Here is a 7087-nt window from a genome sequence, read left to right as displayed (position 1 = left end):
TCAACCTGCCCCTTAGCAGCTGCTTTCAGGCGGCTGTATTCAAGTGCGTTGGGGGACTTCGTTGATCTGCAGATTATCCGTCTCGGAGGAGGGTTGGCGACTACGCCTCGGAGGCACGTCAGGGTCTTTCAGGTGGGTACCCCGACAGCCGCATAGGGGTAGAATATGCGGCTTTTCATCGGGATATTTTGGCCACCTGAAAGAGCCTCGAGAAATACCTCTCTTCATTCTGAACCTGCTTACCTCTGGCCAATCAGGGCATCAGTGTAGCTTCTGTACATGAGCCATAGGGGGACCACATATCCCAATTAACAGGCTGACGTCAAATTGGTACTCAGCCGTGGATATGTCCTATGTCAAAAACATTGTCTACAGTGAAGCTTTACATCCATCTTTGGGATGGTTATATATCCCAAAAGATGCCCCTGTTACTCTGCGGCCCTCCACGAGTTTGTGTCCTTACTTTGACTTGACTGTGATCTGTTTAGTCTTAAGAATCCATTCACCTGTCAGCCAAAATTCCTCTTTTCAGTCACGATTCCAATATTCAGCTCACGTTTCAAGGCGACAAAAAGTCCTAACAATAAAGTTCTTATGTTAGAATAAAAATTCTTTCAGTTTTAGATGGGCCTGTTTCCTTCAGTCTGGTGTATCCAGTGAGGGTGTCCTTCAAGCTTTACTGCAGTCAGTGTTGTTTAACAGCACCTGGAATGGCCATTCCTCAATTTCCTCTGATCCCATTTCCTCACAAGCATGTAATTTTCAGATTCGACGTTGGGATATTTACCACATTCTGTGGATCACCCTCCTTTAGGTGGACTTGATGTACCTATGAATGTACCACTTCTAGTCAGATGACGCCAATATTTTTCATGGGATGGCCTAATGATGATAATAATTTCATCCCCACTGGCCGTGTGGGGCTTTGCTCCCCAAGATGTCCAAATTGGCTGTCCATGGACTATCTCAACAGCAGAGAGCCCCGGCATAACCTGCAGTGACATTCGCATTTTAAATAATGTTAGTGGTAGCACTTTTAGTCAATTTTAGCTCTGTTTCTTTAGTCAATTTTGACAGTTTAATTTTTTTATGTTCTATTCACACATTCCACTATTGCTGTTGTGTCTGCACTCAAACAATTAAGACGGAGACGTGATGCTTTCTCATCCTTTCCTTCTATGAGACCAATGCGGCTACTGACACGTTGGGTTATATATGGAAGGATGACATCATGACATGGGCATCGTGATGTCCAGCAGAGGGCAGGCTTGTACCCAACACTCTTCCCCCACCATGTGGTAAATGCTGACTGGGTCCCTTCGAACAAATGAGTTCACATCGGGTGCAGGACTACAAGTGAGAATTAGAATGCATCTCATGAGTAATTATTATTCTAAAAGGGAAAGTATTTAATAATAATCGGGGCACATCCTTAAAGTGTTCAGGTGGTCATCTTTCTCTTTGGGGCCACCTTGGTGTGGTTTGCTGTGCCAGTCTTTGCTCTGGACCTGTAGATAGTCGGGTTGGCGGTGACCGCCCACCTTCGCAGACCTTCGGTGGTGACTGTCTACCTTTGTTGATCTTTGGCGGTGACTTCCCACCTTAGCTGACCGTTGACGGTGACTGCCTGTCTCCACTGACCTTCGGCAGTGACTGCCCACCTTCACTGACTTTTGGTGGCGACTTCTGGTCTTCGTTGCCCTCCTGGCTGCATGTCTCAGTTACTGGACTCTTGAATGGACTGCTTGGCTCCACGACCGTCTTGGACCCCTCCTCCCCAGTTCTGAGGGGTGGGATGGTCAGGGCAGGCCATGGCAGGTCTGGTTCTACCTCTTCTAGTTCATGAGGCAATTCATGGACCTTAGTGTCAGTCAATGCTTGCAGTTGGTCAAAGTGTCGCTTCCACAATCTGTCCCCACTAAAATAGAGTATAAGCAGGGGTTCAATGTTTGTAAGATTACTCCTACCACTCATGGGTCTTTATATTGTCTATAATTTTGTTCCAGAATTCTCAGCCACTTCTAAAGTCTGCAGTGTCCACAGTTTACTCTCCAGAGTCCATGGTTCACTCTCCACAGTTCACGATTCACTCTCCTCAGAGTCCATGGGTACACTCTCCAAAGTTCACACTCCACAGTGTCCGTGGTTCACTCTGCACAGAGCCCATGCTTCACTCTCCACAGAGTTCACGGTTCACTCTCCAAAGAGCCCATGCTTCACTCCCCACAGAGTACAAGGTTCACTCCCCAAAGAATCCATGGTTCACTCACCACAGAGCACACGATTCACTCTGCACAGACACCATGGTTCACTCTCCACAGAGTCCACGGTTCACTCTCCAGAGTCCATGGTTCACTCTCCAGAGTCCATGGTTCACTCTCCATAGTGTCCACAGTTCACTCTGTACAGAGCTCACAGTTCACTCTGCACAGACCCCAATGTTCACACTCCACAGAGTTCACATTTCACTCTCAAAAGAGCATACGGCTCACTCTCCACAGAGTCCACATTTCACTCTCCACAGTGTCCACATTTCACTCTCCACAGTGTCCATATTTCACTCTCCAGTGTCCACATTTCACTCTCCAGTGTCCACATTTCACTCTCCACAGCAACCCCGGTTCACTCTCCGCAGAGTCCACATTTCACTCTCCACAGAGTACACGTTTCACTGTTCACATTTCACAATCCACAGATTCCATAGTTCACTCTCCAAAGAGCCTACGGCTCACTTTCCATAGAGCCCATGGTTCACTCTCCAGGAGCACACAGTGCACTCTTCAGTGCCCATGGTTCACTCTCCACAGAGTTCACAGTTCGCTCTCCACAGAATCTACATTTCACTCTCCACAGACACAACGTTTCACTCTCCTCAGAGTCCAAGATTCACTGTCCACAGAGTACATGGTTCACTCTTCACAGATTTCACATCCAGATTCCATATTTCACTCTCCAAAGAGCCCACGGCTCACACTCCATAGAGCCCACGGTTCACTCTCCACGAGTTCACATTTCACACTCCACAGACACGATGTTTCTCTCTCCACAGAGTTCACGGTCCACACAGTCCGCGGTTCACTCTTCACAGACTCGATGGTTCACTCTCCTCAGTGTCCATTCTTCACTCTCCACATTTCAATCTTCTCAGAACCCACGGTCCACTCTCCAGAGTCTACGGTTTACTCTCCACAGCGTCCATCGTTCACTCTCCACAGCGTCCATCGTTCACTCTCCACAGCGTCCATCGTTCACTCTCCACAGAGTCCACAGTTTACTCTCCACAGCGTCCATCGTTCACTCTCCACAGAATCCACATTTCACTCTCGACAGAGTCCACATTTCACTCTCCACGGTGTCCACAGTTCATTCTCTACAGAGCTCACATCCCTGGATGTAGACAAGGCCTTTGACAGATTGGAGTGGGACTTCCTGTTCAAAGTACTAGAGAGATTTGGATTAGGGCAAACATTTATAAATTGGGTGAGGACACTGGATCATAACCCTCAAGCCAAAATTATTACAAACAGGAAGATGTCTCCAGTGTTCCCATTGAGTAGATCCAGTAGACAGGGCTGCCCATTGTCCTCAGCACTGTTCATACTGGCTATTGAGCCAGTGGCAGAAGCCATGAGGCAGGATCCATGAAGGAGTTCGCGGTGGGCCAGGTGGAACACAAAATCAATCTATTGCTGAATGTGTGTTAATGGATTTGACAGACACTGGGGGGGGGGGGGGGGCGTTGGCTGGGCTGAGGACCACACTGGAGGATTATGGGAAGGTCTCAGGATATAAAGTAAATCTGGACAAAAGCAAGATGATGCCTTTGATGAAGGGGATTATAAACCCTATCAACAGGGAAACCAATTTAAGTGGCAGCTGGAAGGGCATTAAATACCTGGGGATAAAAGTGGACAAAGACTTAGGCAATGAATGTAAGATAAATGATCTCCCCTTGGTCCGTATGATTAAGGAGGACTTGGTTAGGTGGAGAGCTTTGCGCATAACATTAGTGAGCAGAGTGAACTGTATAAGAATGAAGATGATGCTATGGAATCAATATCTTTTTCAAACATTGCCTATCCCATTGCCCCAGAACTTCCTTAAGAGGTTCAACGAGTGTGTCAGACATGGCAATAAAATACATTAATGCATTGGATTGAAGGTGAGGTGATCTCCCAATATGCCTTTGACCCAAAACAATTTAATACCCATGACTCTGGGAAATAAGATCCTGGACCCCGGGTGCCGGAAAGGGACCAGGTGTATCGAGGATTGTTAATTTAGGCAGTTGATGTCATTCAAACATTTGAGGATCAAATTTGGATTGTCTAACAGAACGTACTTCAGCTTTCTGCAATTAAGATCTTTCTTAAGAGACAAATTAGGACCAACAATGACTCTGCCAGATTGTGGTACCATGGAGATTCTAATTCAACAGGAGAATGAGTTTCTTATTCCAAAGTGAGGGCCAGAAGCTGGGGTTACTCCGGTTGAGGGAAATATGGGAGTCAGACTTGGGCACAACAATTGATGAACAGTGGTGGGAAGACCTGTGTCTGAATAGCATGACAGGAATTGTCAACGCTAGATATGTCCTGGAGCAGTACAATTTCCTTCATCAGTTATACCTCACACCACAAAAATTACATAAATCAAAGCCAGAAATTTCAGAAATGCGCTTTAGACGCGGTGTAGAGGTTGGAACCTTTGTCCACTCCACCTGGCTATGTCTGAAGGAGAGATCCTTCTGGGGAACCTGGAGCACATTCTGAAAAAAATGACAGGAGTGGATTTTCCACTGGATCGGAATTGTACCTTCTGGGAGATATTAGGGAAATACAGTTCAGACTGTCCAAACACCAAATTCAGTTTGTGAAGGTCACCTTGTCAGTAGCCAGGAAGTGTACAGCAGTCATGTGGAAGTCCAACTCTCAGCTTAGTATTGCAGAAATGCAGGGTTGCATTCCCCAGAGATTACGTATACAGAAGTAGGACACATTCATTGAAGTGTGGCAGCCATATGTGAAGCACATAGGATATGAGCTATGTCCACCACGCCCCACCCCCCCCCCACACCTTATGAGCCTAAAGCTTTGAGTAATGAGGGGAAAAATAAACTTTCCCACTAGGTATATAAAGGAGAGAGTGAACTGGAGGGAACAGCACAGATGACGTGTTTTGGCTTTAATTTTTATTCTCATTTTCATTGTTTATCCCCTACCTTTTATTGTTTATTTAATACTTGGGGTCCAGTAGCATGTTGTCTTTCATTGTGTATCTGTACAAGTTACAGGAGAAGGGAGGGAGGGAATTAGGGAAGGGAGAGGTGAAAATGTTGGACTCTGGAAATTACATTGTGCAGAAGGAAAATGAACTAATGAACTATACTGTTTGCTTGGATTTGCACGAGTTAAGAAATTAAAATAAAGATGGTTTGGAAGAAAGTGGAGAACACTGGTATTCCGGGATGAACCAGTAACTCAGACTACTTGTGACCCTGGGAAATATGCCAGCAAAACTTCCAGGACACATCTTTCAAAGAAAATGATTTGGCAGTCTCCCCTCCCCATCCCTTCGCATGGAAAGGGTTCCAATCCAAAACATTCCCTGTCCGTTTACCCAAGCGTTAAATCCAGGGTCTAATTGTTCAACTTTATTGTCACATTAACCCCAGAAGGAAGTGACGGGGTGTTCAGCGAGCAGACAAATAGACATCGCAGTCATTGTACAACAAGACACAGTGCACGAGTGCAAAATGCCGTTACGGAAGGGTCAGTGGATTTGGGGCAAAGGCAACATAATGTGGGGGTTTGTTCAGGAACTTGATGATGGTGGGGAATAAACTGTCCTTTAATCTGGTGGTGCATGAGGTCCTATTTCTCCTGAAGAGAGGATGGCCGTGGTGGGAAACATTTAATTATAAATATTTCTCCAGACCCAGGCACCACAGAACCTCTCCAGTCCTTCATACTTCCAGCCACATTCAGACACTGTCCCCAGCCCATGGAAACACACTGTCCCCTTCAAAAGGATCCCAGCAGTCCCTGACCTCCACCAACACACACACAATACTCACAACACATCAGCAACTTCCCAATACTGAACCTTCCCAGGTCCGACACCTGCTCCCACAACCAGGCTCTGTCCCCAATCCCCACCCATTTCACACACACACACACATACACACCTTGATTGATGACAATGAGAGTTTATTGTCATACACAGAAGTGGAAAGTACAGAGACACCAAAATTCGTACTTGCTGCCTCCACACAGGGACTGAACACAAAATAGGCAATGTCAACAAAGTGCTGCCAAATTAACTCCAACCCCACACTTTTTGGAGGGTGGGAAGGATCTGGAGCACTCGAGAAAAACCCACGCAGACACAGGGAGAACATACAACTCCTTATAAACAGTGCTGCACTAGTGTCTCACTAACAATCATGCCAACCGTCCGCCCAAGTTCAGGAACCATGTTCCCAATAGTGTGGTCCTGGTGTAAATCCATAGCCTCCTGAACGCTTATCGTACCTCCCTTGCTGCTGTAAACTGTGCCTCTTCGGAAAGCTCGCAATCTTCATTTTAACTCCCTTTCGGGTCTCTCTTTTTCTCTGCACCATGTTATGAATTTTTCTGATTTCCTGCTCAAATTTTCGTCTCCACTTTCTTCCCAGTAAAATCATTTCCTTGTAGATTCCGTAATGGGCTGATCAAGGACGTGAACACCGATACATTCCACAACCCCTCGTCAGAGCTCCTCAGTCCCCCTCCCCCCCCCCCTCTCTCTCTCTCTCTCTCTCTCTCTCTCTCTCTCTGCATTCACCTCCATGTTTCACCACCATGTCCGGATGGTGGATACCTGGGCAAGACTGGGATCAATGTCGCAGGGGGATTGTTTGCAGTCATGTTGGGGACAGTGAGACAACTATGGCAGGGGAATGTCATGATCTGCAGGATGTCAGAAGGAAGTAAAATAGAGACAGAAGCAAAAGGTAGAAGAGGAAAGTCAAAGTGGAGGACAGAAAAAAATTCAATGCAATAGAAACAAGAGGCCACATTGCAATTTGATGGAACAGGTCACTGAG

The sequence above is a fragment of the Narcine bancroftii genome, chromosome 3, assembly GCF_036971445.1.
Source record: "Narcine bancroftii isolate sNarBan1 chromosome 3, sNarBan1.hap1, whole genome shotgun sequence".
Classification (NCBI taxonomy): domain Eukaryota; kingdom Metazoa; phylum Chordata; class Chondrichthyes; order Torpediniformes; family Narcinidae; genus Narcine; species Narcine bancroftii.
The sequence above is the reverse complement of the archived record's forward strand: the minus strand, read 5'-3'. Positions refer to the sequence as shown.